Here is a 23963-nt window from a genome sequence, read left to right as displayed (position 1 = left end):
AATTAATTTTCACCTTCAGAAAGCCCTGTTTTTTTTAAAGATTTGCTGCCCCGTGTGAGGATCGAACTCACGACCTTCAGATTATGAGAGTGACGCGCTGCCTGCTGCACCAACAAGGCACATTAAATCATTAAGTGTAAGAAAAAATATCGATACCGACCTTCAGATTTTGACAGTGACGTTGTAAGCACCGTGGCAAAATGTATGGTCTGAAAGTCCACAACACCTAAGAAATAAACAATGATTTCATTCTAAAGTAAAAAATATAGATATCGATACCGACCTTCAGATTTTGACAGTGACGTTGTAAGCACCGTGACAAAAGTATTTATCGTCTGAACGTCCAATACCAGTGAGAATTCATTTTCACTTCATCTTCAGAAAACACTTTTTTTTAAAAAGTTTTGCCGCCCCGTGTGAGGATCGAACTCACGATCTTCAGATTATGAGAGTGACGCGCTGCCTGCTGCGCCAACGAGGCACTTCTAAACATTAAGCGTAAAGAAAAAATATCGATAACGACCTTCAGATTTTGACAGTGACGTTGTAAGCACCGTGCCAAAATGTATGGTCTGAAAGTCCACATCACCTGAGAAAAAAACAATGATTTCATTCTAAAGTAAAAAATATAGATATCGACCTTAAGATGTGGTATCGACTGTGACAAAAGTATGTATTGTCTGAAAGTCCAAAACCACTGAGAATTAATTTTCACCTTCAGAAAACACTGTCTTTTTATAAGCTTTGCTGCCCCGTGTGAGGATCGAACTCACGACCTTCAGATTATGAGACTGACGCGCTGCCTGCTGCACCAACGAGGCACATTAAATCATTAAGTGTAAGAAAAAATATCGATACCGACATTCAGATTTTGACAGTGACGTTGTAAGCACCGTGCCAAAATGTATGGTCTGAAAGTCCACATCACCTGAGAAAAAAACTATGATTTCATTCTAAAGTAAAAAATATAGATATCGACCTTAAGATGTGGTATCCACTGTGACAAAAGTATGTATTGTCTGAAAGTCCAAAACCACTGAGAATTAATTTTTCCTTCATTTTCAGACAACACTTTCTTATTAAAAGTTTTGCTGCCCCGTGTGAGGATCGAAGTCGCGACCTTCAGAATATGAGACTGACGCGCTACCTACTGCGCTAACGAAGCACATTTAATCAACAAATCGAAAGAAAAAATTATCGATACCGACCTTCACTTTTTGACAGTGACGTTGTAAGCACCGTGCCAAAATGTATGGTCTGAAAAACCACAACACCTGAGAAAAAAACTATGATTTCATTCTAAAGTAAAACAATTTGTTATCGACCTTAAGATGTGGTTTCCACCGTGACAAAAGTATGTATTGTCTGAAAGTCCAAAACCACTGAGAATTAATTTTCACCATGAGACAACAGTCTTTTTATAAGCTTTGCTGCCCCGTGTGAGGATCGAACTCACGACTTTCAAATTATGAGACTGACCCGCTGCCTGCTGCACCAACAAGGCACATAAAATCGTTAAGTTTAAGAAAAAATATCGATACCGACCTTCAGATTTTGACACTGACGTTGTAAGCACATTGCCAAAATGTATGGTCTGAAAGTCCACAACACCTGAGAAAAAAACTATGATTTCATTCGAAAGTAAGAAATATAGATATCGACCTTAAGATGTGGTATCCACCGAAACAAAAGTATGTATTGTCTGAAAGTCCAAAACATCTGAGAATTAATTGTCACTTATTCTTCAGAGAACACTTTCTTTTTAAAATCTTTGCTGCCCCGTGTGAGGATCTAACTCACGACCTTCAGATTATGAGACTGACGCGCTGCCTGCTGCACCAACGAGGCACATTAAAACATTAAGTGTAAGAAAAAATATCGATACCGACCTTCAGATTTTGACAGTGACGTTGTAAGCACCGTGCCAAAATGTATGGTCTGAAAGTCCACAACACCTAAGAAAAAAACAATGATTTCATTCTAAAGTAAAAAATATAGATATCGATAACGACCTTCAGATTTTACAGCGACGTTGTAAGCACCGTGACAAAAGTATGTATCGTCTGAATGTCCAATACCAGTGAGAATTCATTTTCACTTCATCTTGAGAAAACACATTTTTTTAAAAGCTTTGCTGCCCAGTGTGAGGATCGAACTCACGACCTTCAGATTATGAGACTGACGCGCTGCCTGCTGCGCCAACGAGGCACTTTTAAACATTAAGCGTAAAGAAAAAATATCGATAACGACTTTCACTTTTTGACAGTGACGTTGTAAGCACCGTGCCAAAATGTATGGTCTGAAAGTCCACATCACCTGAGAAAAAAACTATGATTTCATTCTAAAGTAAAACAATTTGATATCGACCTTATGATGTGGTTTCCACCGTGACAAAAGTATCTATTGTCTGAAAGTCCAAAACCACTAAGAATTAATTTTCACCTTCAGAAAGCCCTGTTTTTTTTAAAGATTTGCTGCCCCGTGTGAGGATCGAACTCACGACCTTCAGATTATGAGAGTGACGCGCTGCCTGCTGCACCAACAAGGCACATTAAATCATTAAGTGTAAGAAAAAATATCGATACCGACCTTCAGATTTTGACAGTGACGTTGTAAGCACCGTGGCAAAATGTATGGTCTGAAAGTCCACAACACCTAAGAAATAAACAATGATTTCATTCTAAAGTAAAAAATATAGATATCGATACCGACCTTCAGATTTTGACAGTGACGTTGTAAGCACCGTGACAAAAGTATGTATCGTCTGAACGTCCAATACCAGTGAGAATTCATTTTCACTTCATCTTCAGAAAACACTTTTTTTAAAAAAGTTTTGCTGCCCCGTGTGAGGATCGAACTCACGATCTTCAGATTATGAGAGTGACGCGCTGCCTGCTGCGCCAACGAGGCAATTCTAAACATTAAGCGTAAAGAAAAAATATCGATAACGACCTTCAGATTTTGACAGTGACGTTGTAAGCACCGTGCCAAAATGTATGGTCTGAAAGTCCACATCACCTGAGAAAAAAACAATGATTTCATTCTAAAGTAAAAAATATAGATATCGACCTTAAGATGTGGTATCGACTGTGACAAAAGTATGTATTGTCTGAAAGTCCAAAACCACTGAGAATTAATTTTCACCTTCAGAATACACTGTCTTTTTATAAGCTTTGCTGCCCCGTGTGAGGATCGATCTCACGAGCTTCAGATTATGAGACTGACGCGCTGCCTGCTGCACCAACGAGGCACATTAAATCATTAAGTGTAAGAAAAAATATCGATACCGACATTCAGATTTTGACAGTGACGTTGTAAGCACCGTGCCAAAATGTATGGTCTGAAAGTCCACATCACCTGAGAAAAAAACTATGATTTCATTCTAAAGTAAAAAATATAGATATCGACCTTAAGATGTGGTATCCACTGTGACAAAAGTATGTATTGTCTGAAAGTCCAAAACCACTGAGAATTAATTTTTCCTTCATTTTCAGACAACACTTTCTTATTAAAAGTTTTGCTGCCCCGTGTGAGGATCGAAGTCGCGACCTTCAGAATATGAGACTGACGCGCTACCTACTGCGCTAACGAAGCACATTTAATCAACAAATCGAAAGAAAAATTATCGATACCGACCTTCACTTTTTGACAGTGACGTTGTAAGCACCGTGCCAAAATGTATGGTCTGAAAAACCACAACACCTGAGAAAAAAACTATGATTTCATTCTAAAGTAAAACAATTTGTTATCGACCTTAAGATGTGGTTTCCACCGTGACAAAAGTATGTATTGTCTGAAAGTCCAAAACCACTGAGAATTAATTTTCACCATGAGACAACAGTCTTTTTATAAGCTTTGCTGCCCCGTGTGAGGATCGAACTCACGACTTTCAAATTATGAGACTGACCCGCTGCCTGCTGCACCAACAAGGCACATAAAATCGTTAAGTGTAAGAAAAAATATCGATACCGACCTTCAGATTTTGACACTGACGTTGTAAGCACCGTGCCAAAATGTATGGTCTGAAAGTCCACAACACCTGAGAAAAAAACTATGATTTCATTCGAAAGTAAGAAATATAGATATCGACCTTAAGATGTGGTATCCACCGAAACAAAAGTATGTATTGTCTGAAAGTCCAAAACATCTGAGAATTAATTGTCACTTATTCTTCAGAGAACACTTTCTTTTTAAAATCTTTGCTGCCCCGTGTGAGGATCTAACTCACGACCTTCAGATTATGAGACTGACGCGCTGCCTGCTGCACCAACGAGGCACATTAAAACATTAAGTGTAAGAAAAAATATCGATACCGACCTTCAGATTTTGACAGTGACGTTGTAAGCACCGTGCCAAAATGTATGGTCTGAAAGTCCACAACACCTAAGAAAAAAACAATGATTTCATTCTAAAGTAAAAAATATAGATATCGATAACGACCTTCAGATTTTACAGCGACGTTGTAAGCACCGTGACAAAAGTATGTATCGTCTGAATGTCCAATACCAGTGAGAATTCATTTTCACTTCATCTTGAGAAAACACATTTTTTTAAAAGCTTTGCTGCCCAGTGTGAGGATCGAACTCACGACCTTCAGATTATGAGACTGACGCGCTGCCTGCTGCGCCAACGAGGCACTTTTAAACATTAAGCGTAAAGAAAAAATATCGATAACGACTTTCACTTTTTGACAGTGACGTTGTAAGCACCGTGCCAAAATGTATGGTCTGAAAGTCCACATCACCTGAGAAAAAAACTATGATTTCATTCTAAAGTAAAAAATATAGATATCGACCTTAAGATGTGGTATCCACTGTGACAAAAGTATGTATTGTCTGAAAGTCCAAAACAACTGAGAATTAATTTTCACTTCATCTTCGGACAACACTGTCTTTTTAAAAGCTTTGCTGCCCCGTGTGAGGATCGAACTCACGACCTTCAGATTATGAGACTGACGCACTACCTACTGCGCTAACGAAGCAGATTTAATCAACAAATCGAAAGAAAAAAATATCGATACCGACCTTCACTTTTTGACAGTGACATTGTAAGCACCGTGCCAAAATGTATGGTCTGAAAAACCACAACACCTGAGAAAAAAACAATGATTTAATTCTAAAGTAAAACAATTTGATATCGACCTTAAGATGTGGTTTCCACCGTGACAAAAGTATGTATTGTCTGAAAGTCCAAAACCACTGAGAATTAATTTTCACCTTCAGACAACACTGTCTTTCTATAAGCTTTGCTGCCCCGTGTGAGGATCGAACTCACGACCTATCAGATTATGAGACTGACGCGCTGCCTGCTGCGCCAACGAGGCACTTTTAAACATTGAGCGTAAAGAAAAAATATCGATAACGACCTTCAGATTTTGACAGTGACGTTGTAAGCACCGTGCCAAAATGTATGGTCTGAAAGTCCACATCACCTGAGAAAAAAACAATGATTTCATTCTAAAGTAAAAAATATTGATATGGATACCGACCTTCAGATTTTGACAGTGACGTTGTAAGCACCGTGACAAAAGTATGTATCGTCTGAACGTCCAATACCACTGAGAATTAATTTTCACTTCATCTTCAGAAAACACTTTTTTTTTTTTTAATCTTTGCTGCACCGTGTGAGGAACGAACTCACGACCTTCAGATTATGAGACTGACGCACTGCCTGCTGCGCCAACGAGGCACATTAAATCATTAAGTGTAAGAAAAAATATCGATACCGACCTTCAGATTTTGACAGTGACTTTGTAAACACCGTGCCAAAATGTATGGTCTGAAAAACCACAACACCTGAGAAAAAAACAATGATTTCATTCTAAAGTAAAAAATATAGATATCGACCTTAAGATGTGGTATCCACTGTGACAAAAGTATGTATTGTCTGAAAGTCCGAAACAACTGAGAATTAATTTTCACTTCATCTTCGGACAACACTGTCTTTTTAACAGCTTTGCTGCCCCGTGTGAGGATGTAACTCACGACCTTCAGATTATGAGACTGACGCGCTGCCTGCTGCACCAACGAGGCACATTAAATCATTAAGTGTAAGAAAAATATCGATACCGACCTTCAGATTTTGACAGAGACGTTGTAAGCACCGTGCCAAAATGTATGGTCTGAAAGTCCACATCACCTGAGAAAAAAACAATGATTTCATTCTAAAGTAAAAAATATAGATATCGACCTTAAGATGTGGTATCCACTGTGACAAAAGTATGTATTGTCTGAAAGTCCAAAACAACTGAGAATTAATTTTCCCTTCATTTTCAGACAACACTGTTTTTTTAAAAGCTTTGCTGCCCCGTGTGAGGATCGAACTCACGACCTTCAAATTATGAGACTGACGCGCTACCTACTGCGCTAACGAAGCACATTTAATCAACAAATCGAAAGAAAAGATTATCGATACCGACCTTCACTTTTTGACAGTGACGTTGTAAGCACCGTGCCAAAATGTATGGTCTGAAAAACCACAACACCTGAGAAAAAAACTATGATTTCATTCTAAAGTAAAACAATTTGATATCGACCTTAAGATGTGGTTTCCACCGTGACAAAAGTATGTATTGTCTTAAAGTCCAAAACCACTGAGAATTAATTTTCACTCTCAGACAACAGTCTTTTTATAAGCTTTGCTGCCCCTTGTGAGGATGGAACTCACGACCTTCAGATTATGAGACTGACTCGCTGCCTGCTGCACCAACGAGGCAAATGAAATCATTTAGTGTAAGAAAAATATCGATACCGACCTTCAGATTTTGACAGTGACGTTGTAAGCACCGTATCAAAATGTATGGTCTGAAAAACCACAACACCTGAGAAAAAAATTATGATTTCATTCTAAAGTAAAACAATTTGATATCGACCTTAAGATGTGGTTTCCACCGTGACAAAAGTATGTATTGTCTGAAAGTCCAAAACCACTGAGAATTAATTTTCACCTTCAGACAACACTGTCTTCCTATAAGCTTTGCTGCCCCTTGTGAGGATCGAACTCACGACCTTCAGATTATGAGACTGACGCGCTACCTACTGCGCTAACGAAGCAGATTTAATCAACAAATCGAAAGAAAAAAATATCGATACCGACCTTCACTTTTTGACAGTGACGTTGTAAGCACCGTGCCAAAATGTATGGTCTGAAAAACCACAACACCTGAGAAAAAAACTATGATTTCATTCTAAAGTAAAACAATTTGATATCGACCTTAAGATGTGGTTTCCACCGTGACAAAAGTATGTATTGTCTGAAAGTCCAAAACCAGAGAGAATTAATTTTCACCTTCAGACAACACTGTCTTTCTATAAGCTTTGCTGCCCCGTGTGAGGATGGAACTCACGACCTTCAGATTATGAGACTGACGCACTGCCTGCTGCGCCAACGAGGCACTTTTAAACATTGAGCGTAAAGAAAAAATATCGATAACGACCTTCAGATTTTGACAGTGACGTTGTAAGCACCGTGCCAAAATGTATGGTCTGAAAGTCCACATCACCTGAGAAAAAAACAATGATTTCATTCTAAAGTAAAAAATATAGATATGGATTCCGACCTTCAGATTTTGACAGTGACGTTGTAAGCACCGTGACAAAAGTATGTATCGTCTGAACGTCCAATACCACTGAGAATTAATTTTCACTTCATCTTCAGAAAACACTGTTTTTTTGAAAGCTTTGCTGCCCCGTGTGAGGATCGAACTCACGACCTTCAGATTATGAGACTGACGCGCTGCCTGCTGCGCCAACGAGGCACGTTTAAACATTAAGCGTAAAGAAAAAATATCGATAACGACTTTCACTTTTTGACAGTGACGTTGTAAGCACCGTGCCAAAATGTATGGTCTGAAAAACCACAACACCTGAGAAAAAAACAATGATTTCATTCTAAAGTAAAAAATATAGATATCGACCTTAAGATGTGGTATCCACTGTGACAAAAGTATGTATTGTCTGGAAGTCCAAAACCACTGAGAATTAATTTTCACTTCATCTTCAGACAACACTTTCTTATTAACAGCATTGCTGCCCCGTGTGAGGATCGAACTGACGACCTTCAGATTATGAGACTGAGGCGCTACCTACTGTGCTAACGAGGCACACCTAATCAACAATTCGAAAGAAAAAATTATCAATACCGACCTTCACTTTTTGACAGTGACGTTGTAAGCACCGTGCCAAAAGGTATGGTCTGAAAAACCACAACACCTGAGAAAAAAACAATGATTTCATTCTAAAGTAAAACAATTTGATATCGACCTTAAGATTAAGTTTCCACCGTGACAAAAGTATGTATTGTCTGAAAGTCCAAAACCAGTGAGAATTAATTTTCACCTTCAGACAACACTGTCTTTCTATAAGCTTTGCTGCCCCGTGTGAGGATCGAACTCACAACCTTCAGATTATGAGACTGACGCACTGCCTGCTACGCCAACGAGGCACGTTTAAACATTGAGCGTAAAGAAAAAATATCGATAACGACCTTCAGATTTTGACAGTGACGTTGTAAGCACCGTGCCAAAATGTATGGTCTGAAAGTCCACATCACCTGAGAAAAAAACAATGATTTCATTCTAAAGTAAAAAATATAGATATGGATTCCGACCTTCAGATTTTGACAGTGACGTTGTAAGCACCGTGACAAAAGTATGTATCGTCTGAACGTCCAATACCACTGAGAATTAATTTTCACTTCATCTTCAGAAAACACTGTTTTTTTAAAAGCTTTACTGCCCCGTGTGAGGATCGAACTCACGACCTTCAGATTATGAGACTGACGCCCTGCCTGCTGCGCCAACGAGGCATTTTTAAACATTAAGCGTAAAGAAAAAATATCGATAACGACTTTCACTTTTTGACAGTGACGTTGTAAGCACCGTGCCAAAATGTATGGTCTGAAAAACCACAACACCTGAGAAAAAAACAATGATTTCATTCTAAAGTAAAAAATATAGATATCGACCTTAAGATGTGGTATCCACTGTGACAAAAGTATGTATTGTCTGGAAGTCCAAAACCACTGAGAATTAATTTTCACTTCATCTTCAGAGAACACTTTCTTATTAAAAGCTTTGCTGCCCTGTGTGAGGATCGAACTCACGACCTTCAGATTATGAGACTGACGCGCTACCTACTGCGCTAACGAGGCACATCTAATCAACAAATCGAAAGAAAAAATTATCAATACCGACCTTCACTTTTTGACAGTGACGTTGTAAGCACCGTGCTAAAATGTATGGTCTGAAAAACCACAACACCTGAGAAAAAAACAATGATTTCATTCTAAAGTAAAACAATTTGATATCGACCTTAAGATGTGGTTTCCACCGTGACAAAAGTATGTATTGTCTGAAAGTCCAAAACCACTGAGAATTAATTTTCACCTTCAGACAACACTGTCTTTTTATAAGGTTTGCTGCCCCGTGTGAGGATCGAACTCACAACCTTCAGCTTATGAGACTGACGCGCTACCTACTTCGCTAACGAAGCACATTTAATCAACAAATCGAAAGAAAAAATTAGCGATACCGACCTTCACTTTTTGACAGTGACGTTGTAAGCACCGTGCCAAAATGTATGGTCTGAAAGTCCACAATACCTGAGAAAAAAACTATTATTTCATTCTAAAGTAAAAAATATAGATATCGACCTTAAGATGTGGTATCCACCGTGACAAAAGTATGTATTGTCTGAAAGTCCAAAACATCTGAGAATTAATTTTCACTTCATCTTCAGAGAACACTTTCTTTTTAAAATCTTTGCTGCCCCATGTGAGGATCGAACACGCGATCTTCAGATTATGAGACTGACGCGCTACCTACTGCGCTAACGAAGCACATTTAATAAACAAATCGAAAGAAAAAAATATCGATACCGACCTTCACTTTTTGACAGTGACGTTGTAAGCACCGTGCCAAAAGGTATGGTCTGAAAAACCACAACACCTGAGAAAAAACAATGATTTCATTCTAAAGTAAAACAATTTGATATCGACCTTAAGATGTGGTTTCCACCGTGACAAAAGTATGTATTGTCTGAAAGTCCAAAACCAGTGAGAATTAATTTTCACCTTCAGACAACACTGTCTTTCTATAAGCTTTGCTGCCCCGTGTGAGGATGGAACTCACGACCTTCAGATTATGAGACTGACGCACTGCCTGCTGCGCCAACGAGGCACTTTTAAACATTGAGCGTAAAGAAAACATATCGATAACGACCTTCAGATTTTGACAGTGACGTTGTAAGCACCGTGCCAAAATGTATGGTCTGAAAAACCACAACACCTGAGAAAAAAACAATGATTTCATTCTAAAGTAAAAAATATAGATATCGACCTTAAGATGTGGTATCCACTGTGACAAAAGTATGTATTGTCTGGAAGTCCAAAACCACTGAGAATTAATTTTCACTTCATCTTCAGACAACACTTTCTTATTAACAGCATTGCTGCCCCGTGTGAGGATCGAACTCACGACCTTCAGATTATGAGACTGAGGCGCTACCTACTGTGCTAACGAGGCACACCTAATCAACAATTCGAAAGAAAAATTATCAATACCGACCTTCACTTTTTGACAGTGACGTTGTAAGCACCGTGCCAAAAGGTATGGTCTGAAAAACCACAACACCTGAGAAAAAAACAATGATTTCATTCTAAAGTAAAACAATTTGATATCGACCTTAAGATTAAGTTTCCACCGTGACAAAAGTATGTATTGTCTGAAAGTCCAAAACCAGTGAGAATTAATTTTCACCTTCAGACAACACTGTCTCTCTATAAGCTTTGCTGCCCCGTGTGAGGATCGAACTCACAACCTTCAGATTATGAGACTGACGCACTGCCTGCTGCGCCAACGAGGCACGTTTAAACATTGAGCGTAAAGAAAAAATATCGATAACGACCTTCAGATTTTGACAGTGACGTTGTAAGCACCGTGCCAAAATGTATGGTCTGAAAGTCCACATCACCTGAGAAAAAAACAATGATTTCATTCTAAAGTAAAAAATATAGATATGGATTCCGACCTTCAGATTTTGACAGTGACGTTGTAAGCACCGTGACAAAAGTATGTATCGTCTGAACGTCCAATACCACTGAGAATTAATTTTCACTTCATCTTCAGAAAACACTGTTTTTTTAAAAGCTTTGCTGCCCCGTGTGAGGATCGAACTCACGACCTTCAGATTATGAGACTGACGCCCTGCCTGCTGCGCCAACGAGGCACTTTTAAACATTAAGCGTAAAGAAAAATATCGATAACGACTTTCACTTTTTGACAGTGACGTTGTAAGCACCGTGCCAAAATGTATGGTCTGAAAAACCACAACACCTGAGAAAAAAACAATGATTTCATTCTAAAGTAAAAAATATAGATATCGACCTTAAGATGTGGTATCCACTGTGACAAAAGTATGTATTGTCTGGAAGTCCAAAACCACTGAGAATTAATTTTCACTTCATCTTCAGACAACACTTTCTTATTAAAAGCTTTGCTGCCCTGTGTGAGGATCGAACTCACGACCTTCAGATTATGAGACTGACGCGCTACCTACTGCGCTAACGAGGCACATCTAATCAACAAATCGAAAGAAAAAATTATCAATACCGACCTTCACTTTTTGACAGAGACGTTGTAAGCACCGTGCTAAAATGTATGGTCTGAAAAACCACAACACCTGAGAAAAAAACAATGATTTCATTCTAAAGTAAAACAATTTGATATCGACCTTAAGATGTGGTTTCCACCGTGACAAAAGTATGTATTGTCTGAAAGTCCAAAACCACTGAGAATTAATTTTCACCTTCAGACAACACTGTGTTTTTATAAGGTTTGCTGCCCCGTGTGAGGATCGAACTCACAACCTTCAGCTTATGAGACTGACGCGCTACCTACTTCGCTAACGAAGCACATTTAATCAACAAATCGAAAGAAAAAATTAGCGATACCGACCTTCACTTTTTGACAGTGACGTTGTAAGCACCGTGCCAAAATGTATGGTCTGAAAGTCCACAATACCTGAGAAAAAAACTATTATTTCATTCTAAAGTAAAAAATATAGATATCGACCTTAAGATGTGGTATCCACCGTGACAAAAGTATGTATTGTCTGAAAGTCCAAAACATCTGAGAATTAATTTTCACTTCATCTTCAGAGAACACTTTCTTTTTAAAATCTTTGCTGCCCCATGTGAGGATCGAACACGCGATCTTCAGATTATGAGACTGACGCGCTACCTACTGCGCTAACGAAGCACATTTAATAAAAAAATCGAAAGAAAAAAATATCGATACCGACCTTCACTTTTTGACAGTGACGTTGTAAGCACCGTGCCAAAAGGTATGGTCTGAAAAACCACAACACCTGAGAAAAAAACAATGATTTCATTCTAAAGTAAAACAATTTGATATCGACCTTAAGATGTGGTTTCCACCGTGACAAAAGTATGTATTGTCTGAAAGTCCAAAACCAGTGAGAATTAATTTTCACCTTCAGACAACACTCTCTTTCTATAAGCTTTGCTGCCCCGTGTGAGGATGGAACTCACGACCTTCAGATTATGAGACTGACGCACTGCCTGCTGCGCCAACGAGGCACTTTTAAACATTGAGCGTAAAGAAAACATATCGATAACGACCTTCAGATTTTGACAGTGACGTTGTAAGCACCGTGCCAAAATGTATGGTCTGAAAGTCCACATCACCTGAGAAAAAAACAATGATTTCATTCTAAAGTAAAAAATATAGATATGGATTCCGACCTTCAGATTTTGACAGTGACGTTGTAAGCACCGTGACAAAAGTATGTATCGTCTGAACGTCCAATACCACTGAGAATTAATTTTCACTTCATCTTCAGAAAACAGTGTTTTTTTAAAAGCTTTGCTGCCCCGTGTGAGGATCGAACTCACGACCTTCAGATTATGAGACTGACGCGCTGCCTGCTGCGCCAACGAGGCACGTTTAAACATTAAGCGTAAAGAAAACATATCGATAACGACCTTCAGATTTTGACAGTGACGTTGTAAGCACCGTGCCAAAATGTATGGTCTGAAAAACCACAACACCTGAGAAAAAAACAATGATTTCATTCTAAAGTAAAAAATATAGATATCGACCTTAAGATGTGGTATCCACTGTGACAAAAGTATGTATTGTCTGGAAGTCCAAAACCACTGAGAATTAATTTTCACTTCATCTTCAGACAACACTTTCTTATTAACAGCATTGCTGCCCCGTGTGAGGATCGAACTCACGACCTTCAGATTATGAGACTGAGGCGCTACCTACTGTGCTAACGAGGCACACCTAATCAACAATTCGAAAGAAAAAATTATCAATACCGACCTTCACTTTTTGACAGTGACGTTGTAAGCACCGTGCCAAAAGGTATGGTCTGAAAAACCACAACACCTGAGAAAAAAACAATGATTTCATTCTAAAGTAAAACAATTTGATATCGACCTTAAGATTAAGTTTCCACCGTGACAAAAGTATGTATTGTCTGAAAGTCCAAAACCAGTGAGAATTAATTTTCACCTTCAGACAACACTGTCTTTCTATAAGCTTTGCTGCCCCGTGTGAGGATCGAACTCACAACCTTCAGATTATGAGACTGACGCACTGCCTGCTGCGCCAACGAGGCACGTTTAAACATTGAGCGTAAAGAAAAAATATCGATAACGACCTTCAGATTTTGACAGTGACGTTGTAAGCACCGTGCCAAAATGTATGGTCTGAAAGTCCACATCACCTGAGAAAAAACAATGATTTCATTCTAAAGTAAAAAATATAGATATGGATTCCGACCTTCAGATTTTGACAGTGACGTTGTAAGCACCGTGACAAAAGTATGTATCGTCTGAACGTCCAATACCACTGAGAATTAATTTTCACTTCATCTTCAGAAAACACTGTTTTTTTAAAAGCTTTGCTGCCCCGTGTGAGGATCGAACTCACGACCTTCAGATTATGAGACTGACGCCCTGCCTGCTGCGCCAACGAGGCACTTTTAAACATTAAGCGTAAAGAAAAATATCGATAACGACTTTCACTTTTTGACAGTGACGTTGTAAGCACCGTGCCAAAATGTATGGTCTGAAAAACCACAACACCTGAGAAAAAAACAATGATTTCATTCTAAAGTAAAAAATATAGATATCGACCTTAAGATGTGGTATCCACTGTGACAAAAGTATGTATTGTCTGGAAGTCCAAAACCACTGAGAATTAATTTTCACTTCATCTTCAGACAACACTTTCTTATTAAAAGCTTTGCTGCCCTGTGTGAGGATCGAACTCACGACCTTCAGATTATGAGACTGACGCGCTACCTACTGCGCTAACGAGGCACATCTAATCAACAAATCGAAAGAAAAAATTATCAATACCGACCTTCACTTTTTGACAGAGACGTTGTAAGCACCGTGCTAAAATGTATGGTCTGAAAAACCACAACACCTGAGAAAAAAACAATGATTTCATTCTAAAGTAAAACAATTTGATATCGACCTTAAGATGTGGTTTCCACCGTGACAAAAGTATGTATTGTCTGAAAGTCCAAAACCACTGAGAATTAATTTTCACCTTCAGACAACACTGTGTTTTTATAAGGTTTGCTGCCCCGTGTGAGGATCGAACTCACAACCTTCAGCTTATGAGACTGACGCGCTACCTACTTCGCTAACGAAGCACATTTAATCAACAAATCGAAAGAAAAAATTAGCGATACCGACCTTCACTTTTTGACAGTGACGTTGTAAGCACCGTGCCAAAATGTATGGTCTGAAAGTCCACAATACCTGAGAAAAAAACTATTATTTCATTCTAAAGTAAAAAATATAGATATCGACCTTAAGATGTGGTATCCACCGTGACAAAAGTATGTATTGTCTGAAAGTCCAAAACATCTGAGAATTAATTTTCACTTCATCTTCAGAGAACACTTTCTTTTTAAAATCTTTGCTGCCCCATGTGAGGATCGAACACGCGATCTTCAGATTATGAGACTGACGCGCTACCTACTGCGCTAACGAAGCACATTTAATAAAAAAATCGAAAGAAAAAATATCGATACCGACCTTCACTTTTTGACAGTGACGTTGTAAGCACCGTGCCAAAAGGTATGGTCTGAAAAACCACAACACCTGAGAAAAAAACAATGATTTCATTCTAAAGTAAAACAATTTGATATCGACCTTAAGATGTGGTTTCCACCGTGACAAAAGTATGTATTGTCTGAAAGTCCAAAACCAGTGAGAATTAATTTTCACCTTCAGACAACACTCTCTTTCTATAAGCTTTGCTGCCCCGTGTGAGGATGGAACTCACGACCTTCAGATTATGAGACTGACGCACTGCCTGCTGCGCCAACGAGGCACTTTTAAACATTGAGCGTAAAGAAAACATATCGATAACGACCTTCAGATTTTGACAGTGACGTTGTAAGCACCGTGCCAAAATGTATGGTCTGAAAGTCCACATCACCTGAGAAAAAAACAATGATTTCATTCTAAAGTAAAAAATATAGATATGGATTCCGACCTTCAGATTTTGACAGTGACGTTGTAAGCACCGTGACAAAAGTATGTATCGTCTGAACGTCCAATACCACTGAGAATTAATTTTCACTTCATCTTCAGAAAACAGTGTTTTTTTAAAAGCTTTGCTGCCCCGTGTGAGGATCGAACTCACGACCTTCAGATTATGAGACTGACGCGCTGCCTGCTGCGCCAACGAGGCACGTTTAAACATCAAGCGTAAAGAAAAAATATCGATAACGACTTTCACTTTTTGACAGTGACGTTGTAAGCACCGTGCCAAAATGTATGGTCTGAAAAACCACAACACCTGAGAAAAAAACAATGATTTCATTCTAAAGTAAAAAATATAGATATCGACCTTAAGATGTGGTATCCACTGTGACAAAAGTATGTATTGTCTGGAAGTCCAAAACCACTGAGAATTAATTTTCACTTCATCTTCAGACAACACTTTCTTATTAACAGCATTGCTGCCCCGTGTGAGGATCGAACTCAGGACCTTCAGATTATGAGACTGAGGCGCTACCTACTGTGCTAACGAGGCACATCTAATCAACAATTCGAAAGAAAAAATTATCAATACCGACCTTCACTTTTTGACAGTGACGTTGTAAGCACCGTGCCAAAAGGTATGGTCTGAAAAACCACAACACCTGAGAAAAAACAATGATTTCATTCTAAAGTAAAACAATTTGATATCGACCTTAAGATGTGGTTTCCACCGTGACAAAAGTATGTATTGTCTGAAAGTCCAAAACCAGTGAGAATTAATTTTCACCTTCAGACAACACTGTCTTTCTATAAGCTTTGCTGCCCCGTGTGAGGATCGAACTCACGACCTTCAGATTATGAGACTGACGCACTGCCTGCTGCGCCAACGAGGCACTTTTGTACATTGAGCGTAAAGAAAAAATATCGATAACGACCTTCAGATTTTGACAGTGACGTTGTAAGCACCGTGCCAAAATGTATGGTCTGAAAGTCCACATCACCTGAGAAAAAAACAATGATTTCATTCTAAAGTAAAAAATATAGATATGGATTCCGACCTTCAGATTTTGACAGTGACGTTGTAAGCACCGTGACAAAAGTATCTATCGTCTGAACGTCCAATACCGCTGAGAATTAATTTTCACTTCATCTTCAGAAAACACTGTTTTTTTAAAAGCTTTGCTGCCCCGTGTGAGGATCGAACTCACGACCTTCAGATTATGAGACTGACGCCCTGCCTGCTGCGCCAACGAGGCACTTTTAAACATTAAGCGTAAAGAAAAAATATCGATAACGACTTTCACTTTTTGACAGTGACGTTGTAAGCACCGTGCCAAAATGTATGGTCTGAAAAACCACAACACCTGAGAAAAAAACAATGATTTCATTCTAAAGTAAAAAATATAGATATCGACCTTAAGATGTGGTATCCACTGTGAGAAAAGTATGTATTGTCTGGAAGTCCAAAACCACTGAGAATTTATTTTCACTTCATCTTCAGACAACACTTTCTTATTAACAGCATTGCTGCCCCGTGTGAGGATCGAACTCACGACCTTCAGATTATGAGACTGAGGCGCTACCTACTGCGCTAACGAGGCACATCTAATCAACAATTCGAAAGAGAAAATTATCAATACCGACCTTCACTTTTTGACAGTGACGTTGTAAGCACCGTGCCAAAATGTATGGTCTGAAAGTCCACAATACCTGAGAAAAAAACTATGATTTCATTCTAAAGTAAAAAATATAGATATCGACCTTAAGATGTGGTATCCACCGTGACAAAAGTATGTATTGTCTGAAAGTCCAAAACATCTGAGAATTAATTTTCACTTCATCTTCAGAGAACACTTTCTTTTTAAATCTTTGCTGCCCCATGTGAGGATCGAACACGCGAGCTTCAGATTATGAGACTGACGCGCTACCTACTGCGCTAACGAAGCACATTTAATAAACAAGTCGAAAGAAAAAAATATCGATACCGACCTTCACTTTTTGACAGTGACGTTGTAAGCACCGTGCCAAAATGTATGGTCTGAAAAACCACAACACCTGAGAAAAAAACAATGATTTCATTCTAAAGTAAAACAATTTGATATCGACCTTAAGATGTGGTTTCCACCGTGACAAAAGTATGTATTGTGTGAAAGTCCAAAACCACTGAGAATTAATTTTCACATTCAGACAACACTCTCTTTTTATAAGCTTTGCTGCCCCGTGTGAGGATCGAAAACATGACCTTCAGATTATGAAACTGACGCGGTGCCTGCTGCGCCAACGAGGCACTTTTAATAATTAAGCGTAAAGAAAAAATATCGATAACGACCTTCAGATTTTGACAGTGACGTTGTAAGCACCGTGCCAAAATGTATGGTCTGAAAGTCCACATCACATGAGAAAAAAACAATGATTTCATTCTAAAGGATAAAATATAGATATGGATACCGACCTTCAGATTTTGACAGTGACGTTGTAAGCATCGTGACAAAAGTATGTATCGTCTGAACGTCCAATACCACTGAGAATTAATTTTCACTTCATCTTCAGACAACACTTTCTTATTAAAAGCTTTGCTGCCCCGTGTGAGGATCGAACTCACGACCTTCAGATTATGAGACTGACGCGGTACCTACTGCGCTAACGAGGCACACCTAATCAATAAATCGAAAGAAAAAATTATCAATACCGACCTTCACTTTTTGACAGTGACGTTGTAAGCACCGTGCCAAAATGTATGGTCTGAAAAACCACAACACCTGAGAAAAAAACAATGATTTCATTCTAAAGTAAAACAATTTGATATCGACCTTAAGATGTGGTTTCCACCGTGACAAAAGTATGTATTGTCTGAATGTCCAAAACCACTGAGAATTAATTTTCACCTTTACACAACACTGTCTTTTTATAAGGTTTGCTGCCTCGTGTGAGGATCGAACTCACAACCTTCAGCTTATGAGACTGGCGCGCTACCTACCTCGCTAACGAAGGACATTTAATCAACAAATCGAAAGAAAAAATTTGCGATACCGACCATCACTTTTTGACAGTGACGTTGTAAGCACCGTGCCAAAATGTATGGTCTGAAAGTCCACAATACCTGAGAAAAAAACTATGATTTCATTCTAAAGTAAAAAATATAGATATATACCTTAAGATGTGGTATCCACCGTGACAAAAGTATGTATTGTCTGGAAGTCCAAAACCACTGAGAATTAATTTTCACTTCATCTTCAGACAACACTTTCTTATTAACAGCATTGCTGCCCCGTGTGAGGATCGAACTCACGACCTTCAGAATATGAGACTGAGGCGCTACCTACTGTGCTAACGAGGCACATCTAATCAACAATTCGAAAGAAAAAATTATCAATACCAACCTTCACTTTTTGACAGTGACGTTGTAAGCACCGTGCCAAAAGGTATGGTCTGAAAAACCACAACACCTGAGAAAAAAACAATGATTTCATTCTAAAGTAAAACAATTTGATATCGACCTTAAGATGTGGTTTCCACCGTGACAAAAGTATGTATTGTCTGAAAGTCCAAAACCAGTGAGAATTAATTTTCACCTTCAGACAACACTGTCTTTCTATAAGCTTTGCTGCCCCGTGTGAGGATCGAACTCACGACCTTCAGATTATGAGACTGACGCACTGCCTGCTGCGCCAACGAGGCACTTTTGAACACTGAGCGTAAAGAAAAAATATCGATAACGACCTTCAGATTTTGACAGTGACGTTGTAAGCACCGTGCCAAAATGTATGGTCTGAAAGTCCACAACACCTGAGAAAAAAAATATGATTTCATTCTAAAGTAAAACAATTTGATATCGACCTTAAGATGTGGTTTCCACCGTGACAAAAGTATGTATTGTCTGAAAGTCCAAAACCACTGAGAATTAATTTTCACCTTCAGACAACACTGTCTTTTTATAACCTTTGCTACCCCGTGTGAGGATCGAACTCACGACCTTCAGATTATGAGACTGACGCGCTGCCTGCTGCGCCAACGAGGCACATTTAAACGTTAAGTGTAAAGAAAAAATATCGATAACGACCTTCAGATTTTGACAGTAACGTTGTAAGCACCGTGCCAAAATGTATGGTCTGAAAGTCCACATCACCTGAGAAAAAAACAATGATTTCATTCTAAAGTAAAAAATATAGATATCGACCTTAAGATGTGGTATCCACTGTGACAAAAGTATATATTGTCTGGAAGTCCAAAACCACTGAGAATTAATTTTCACTTCATCTTCAGACAACACTTTCTTATTAAAAGCTTTGCTGCCCTGTGTGAGGATCGAACTCACGACCTTCAGATTATGAGACTGACGCGCTACCTACTGCGCTAACGAGGCACATCTAATCAACAAATCGAAAGAAAAAATTATCAATACCGACCTTCACTTTTTGACAGTGACGTTGTAAGCACCGTGCCAAAATGTATGGTCTGAAAAACCACAACACCTGAGAAAAAAACAATGATTTCATTCTAAAGTAAAACAATTTGATATCGACCTTAAGATGTGGTTTCCACCGTGACAAAAGTATGTATTGTCTGAAAGTCCAAAACCACTGAGAATTAATTTTCACCTTCAGACAACACTGTCTTTTTATAAGGTTTGCTGCCCCGTGTGAGGATCGATCTCACAACCTTCAGCTTATGAGACTGACACGCTACCTACTTCGCTAACGAAGCACATTTAATCAACAAATCGAAAGAAAAAATTAGCGATACCGACCTTCACTTTTTGACAGTGACGTTGTACGCACCGTGCCAAAATGTATGGTCTGAAAGTCCACAATACCTGAGAAAAAAACTATGATTTCATTCTAAAGTAAAAAATATAGATATCGACCTTAAGATGTGGTATCCACCGTGACAAAAGTATGTATTGTCTGAAAGTCCAAAACATCTGAGAATTAATTTTCACTTCATCTTCAGAGAACACTTTCTTTTTAAATCTTTGCTGCCCCATGTGAGGATCGAACACGCAAGCTTCAGATTATGAGACTGACGCGCTACCTACTGCGCTAACGAAGCACATTTAATAAACAAGTCGAAAGAAAAAAATATCGATACCGACCTTCACTTTTTGACAGTGACGTTGTAAGCACCGTGCCAAAATGTATGGTCTGAAAAACCACAACACCTGAGAAAAAAACAATGATTTCATTCTAAAGTAAAACAATTTGATATCGACCTTAAGATGTGGTTTCCACCGTGACAAAAGTATGTATTGTGTGAAAGTCCAAAACCACTGAGAATTAATTTTCACATTCAGACAACACTCTCTTTTTATAAGCTTTGCTGCCCCGTGTGAGGATCGAAAACATGACCTTCAGATTATGAGACTGACGCGGTGCCTGCTGCGCCAACGAGGCACTTTTAATAATTAAGCGTAAAGAAAAAATATCGATAACGACCTTCAGATTTTGACAGTGACGTTGTAAGCACCGTGCCAAAATGTATGGTCTGAAAGTCCACATCACCTGAGAAAAAAACAATGATTTCATTCTAAAGTAAAAAATATAGATATGGATTCCGACCTTCAGATTTTGACAGTGACGTTGTAAGCACCGTGACAAAAGTATGTATCGTCTGAACGTCCAATACCACTGAGAATTAATTTTCACTTCATCTTCAGAAAACACTGTTTTTTTAAAAGCTTTGCTGCCCCGTGTGAGGATCGAACTCACGACCTTCAGATTATGAGACTGACGCCCTTCCTGCTGCGCCAACGAGGCACTTTTAAACATTAAGCGTAAAGAAAAAATATCGATAACGACTTTCACTTTTTGACAGTGACGTTGTAAGCACCGTGCCAAAATGTATGGTCTGAAAAACCACAACACCTGAGAAAAAAACAATGATTTCATTCTAAAGTAAAAAATATAGATATCGACCTTAAGATGTGGTATCCACTGTGACAAAAGTATGTATTGTCTGGAAGTCCAAAACCACTGAGAATTAATTTTCACTTCATCTTCAGACAACACTTTCTTATTAACAGCATTGCTGCCCCGTGTGAGGATCGAACTCACGACCTTCAGATTATGAGACTGAGGCGCTACCTACTGCTCTAACGAGGCACATCTAATCAACAATTCGAAAGAGAAAATTATCAATACCGACCTTCACTTTTTGACAGTGACGTTGTAAGCACCGTGCCAAAATGTATGGTCTGAAAAACCACAACACCTGAGAAAAAAACAATGATTTCATTCTAAAGTAAAACAATTTGATATCGACCTTAAGATGTGGTTTCCACCATGACAAAAGTATGTATTGTCTGAAAGTCCAAAACCACTGAGAATTAATTTTCACCTTCAGACAACACTGTCTTTTTATAAGCTTTGCTGCCCCGTGTGAGGATCGAACTCACGACCTTCAGATTATGAGACTGACGCGCTGCCTGCTGCGCCAACGAGGCACTTCTAAACATTAAGCGTAAAGAAAAAATATCGATAACGACCTTCAGATTTTGACAGTGACGTTGTAAGCACCGTGCCAAAATGTATGGTCTGAAAGTCCACATCACCTGAGAAAAAAAATATGATTTCATTCTAAAGTAAAAAATATAGATATCGACCTTAAGATGTGGTATCCACTGTGACAAAAGTATGTATTGTCTGAAAGTCCAAAACAACTGAGAATTAATTTTCACTTTGTCTTCAGACAACACTGTCTTTTTAAAAGCTTTGCTGCCCCGTGTGAGGATCGAACTCACGACCTTCAGATTATGAGACTGACGCGCTACCTACTGCGCTAACGAAGCACATTTAATCGACAAATCGAAAGAAAAAAATATCAATACCGACCTTCACTTTTTGACAGTGACGTTGTAAGCACCGTGCCAAAATGTATGGTCCGGAAAAGCACAACACCTGAGAAAAAAACAATGATTTCATTCTAAAGTAAAACAATTTGATATCGACCTTAAGATGTGGTTTCCACCGTGACAAAAGTATGTATTGTCTGAAAGTCCAAAACATCTGAGAATTAAATTTCACTTCATCTTCAGAGAACACTTTCTTTTTAAAATCTTTGCTGCCCCTTGTGAGGATCGAACTCGCGACCTTCACATTATGAGACTTACGCGCTACCTACTGCACTAACGAAGCACATTTATTCAACAAATCTAAAGAAAAAATTATCGATACCGACCTTCACTTTTTGACAGTGACGTTGTAAGCACCGTGCCAAACTGTATGGTCTGAAAAACCACAACACCTGAGAAAAAAACTATGATTTCATTCTAAAGTAAAACAATTTGATATCGACCTTAAGATGTGGTTTCCACCGTGACAAAAGTATGTATTGTCTGAAAGTCCAAAACCACTGAGAATTTATTTTCACCATCAGACAACAGTCTTTTTATAAGCTTTGCTGCCCCGTGTGAGAATCGAACTCACAACCTTCAAATTACGAGACTGACGCGCTGCCTGCTGCACCACCGAGGCACATTAAATCTTTAAGTGTAAGAAAAAATATCGATACCGACCTTCAGATTTTGACGCTGACGTTGTAAGCACCGTGCCAAAATGTATGGTCTGAAAGTCCACAACACCTGAGAAAAAAACTATGATTTCATTCGAAAGTAAGAAATATAGATATCGACCTTAAGATGTGGTATCCACCGAAACAAAAGTATGTATTGTCTGAAAGTCCAAAACATCTGAGAATTAATTGTCACTTATTCTTCAGACAACACTTTCTTTTTAAAATCTTTGCTGCCCCGTGTGAGGATCTAACTCACGACCTTCAGATTATGAGACTGAGGCGCTACCTACTGCGCTAACGAGGCACATCTAATCAACAATTCGAAAGAGAAAATTATCAATACCGACCTTCACTTTTTGACAGTGACGTTGTAAGCACCGTGCCAAAATGTATGGTCTGAAAAACCACAACACCTGAGAAAAAAACAATGATTTCATTCTAAAGTAAAACAATTTGATATCGACCTTAAGATGTGGTTTCCACCGTGACAAAAGTATGTATTGTCTGAAAGTCCAAAACCACTGAGAATTAATTGTCACCTTCAGACAACACTGTCTTTTTATAAGCTTTGCTGCCCCGTGTGAGGATCGAACTCACGACCTTCAGATTATGAGACTGACGCGCTGCCTGCTGCGCCAACGAGGCACTTCTAAACATTAAGCGTAAAGAAAAATATCGATAACGACCTTCAGATTTTGACAGTGACGTTGTAAGCACCGTGCCAAAATGTATGGTCTGAAAGTCCACATCACCTGAGAAAAAAAATATGATTTCATTCTAAAGTAAAAAATATAGATATCGACCTTAAGATGTGGTATCCACTGTGACAAAAGTATGTATTGTCTGAAAGTCCAAAACAACTGAGAATTAATTTTCACTTCATCAGAGAACAGTATTTTTATAAGCTTTGCTGCCCCGTG

At 38.7% G+C, this 23963-nt stretch overlaps 14 non-coding genes across 14 annotated transcripts; all 14 read right to left on the bottom strand.

The window, feature by feature from the left end:
- Nucleotides 1–6302: 6302 nt before the first annotated feature.
- trnam-cau (transfer RNA methionine (anticodon CAU)) lies at nucleotides 6303–6375 on the bottom strand. The gene has a single exon. It is a non-coding gene; the product is annotated as a tRNA-Met (tRNA).
- A 1308-nt stretch (nucleotides 6376–7683) lies between these two features.
- On the bottom strand, nucleotides 7684–7756 carry trnam-cau (transfer RNA methionine (anticodon CAU)). The gene has a single exon. It is a non-coding gene; the product is annotated as a tRNA-Met (tRNA).
- Nucleotides 7757–9077: 1321 nt separating this feature from the next.
- On the bottom strand, nucleotides 9078–9150 carry trnam-cau (transfer RNA methionine (anticodon CAU)). Its single transcript has one exon. It is a non-coding gene; the product is annotated as a tRNA-Met (tRNA).
- A 2346-nt stretch (nucleotides 9151–11496) lies between these two features.
- trnam-cau (transfer RNA methionine (anticodon CAU)) lies at nucleotides 11497–11569 on the bottom strand. Its single transcript has one exon. It is a non-coding gene; the product is annotated as a tRNA-Met (tRNA).
- Nucleotides 11570–12887: 1318 nt separating this feature from the next.
- trnam-cau (transfer RNA methionine (anticodon CAU)) lies at nucleotides 12888–12960 on the bottom strand. The gene has a single exon. It is a non-coding gene; the product is annotated as a tRNA-Met (tRNA).
- A 1319-nt stretch (nucleotides 12961–14279) lies between these two features.
- trnam-cau (transfer RNA methionine (anticodon CAU)) lies at nucleotides 14280–14352 on the bottom strand. The gene has a single exon. It is a non-coding gene; the product is annotated as a tRNA-Met (tRNA).
- A 1317-nt stretch (nucleotides 14353–15669) lies between these two features.
- On the bottom strand, nucleotides 15670–15742 carry trnam-cau (transfer RNA methionine (anticodon CAU)). Its single transcript has one exon. It is a non-coding gene; the product is annotated as a tRNA-Met (tRNA).
- Nucleotides 15743–17062: 1320 nt separating this feature from the next.
- trnam-cau (transfer RNA methionine (anticodon CAU)) lies at nucleotides 17063–17135 on the bottom strand. The gene has a single exon. It is a non-coding gene; the product is annotated as a tRNA-Met (tRNA).
- Nucleotides 17136–18111: 976 nt separating this feature from the next.
- trnam-cau (transfer RNA methionine (anticodon CAU)) lies at nucleotides 18112–18184 on the bottom strand. Its single transcript has one exon. It is a non-coding gene; the product is annotated as a tRNA-Met (tRNA).
- A 1640-nt stretch (nucleotides 18185–19824) lies between these two features.
- On the bottom strand, nucleotides 19825–19897 carry trnam-cau (transfer RNA methionine (anticodon CAU)). The gene has a single exon. It is a non-coding gene; the product is annotated as a tRNA-Met (tRNA).
- Nucleotides 19898–21900: 2003 nt separating this feature from the next.
- Nucleotides 21901–21973, bottom strand: trnam-cau (transfer RNA methionine (anticodon CAU)). The gene has a single exon. It is a non-coding gene; the product is annotated as a tRNA-Met (tRNA).
- A 272-nt stretch (nucleotides 21974–22245) lies between these two features.
- Nucleotides 22246–22318, bottom strand: trnam-cau (transfer RNA methionine (anticodon CAU)). Its single transcript has one exon. It is a non-coding gene; the product is annotated as a tRNA-Met (tRNA).
- Nucleotides 22319–22930: 612 nt separating this feature from the next.
- Nucleotides 22931–23003, bottom strand: trnat-cgu (transfer RNA threonine (anticodon CGU)). Its single transcript has one exon. It is a non-coding gene; the product is annotated as a tRNA-Thr (tRNA).
- A 612-nt stretch (nucleotides 23004–23615) lies between these two features.
- On the bottom strand, nucleotides 23616–23688 carry trnam-cau (transfer RNA methionine (anticodon CAU)). The gene has a single exon. It is a non-coding gene; the product is annotated as a tRNA-Met (tRNA).
- Between the last annotated feature and the right edge of the window lie 275 nt (nucleotides 23689–23963).

Source organism: Salmo salar, chromosome ssa02 (assembly GCF_905237065.1).
Source record: "Salmo salar chromosome ssa02, Ssal_v3.1, whole genome shotgun sequence".
Classification (NCBI taxonomy): domain Eukaryota; kingdom Metazoa; phylum Chordata; class Actinopteri; order Salmoniformes; family Salmonidae; genus Salmo; species Salmo salar.
Note: the sequence above shows the minus strand (reverse complement) of the source record. Positions and strands in the feature narration are given on the sequence as shown.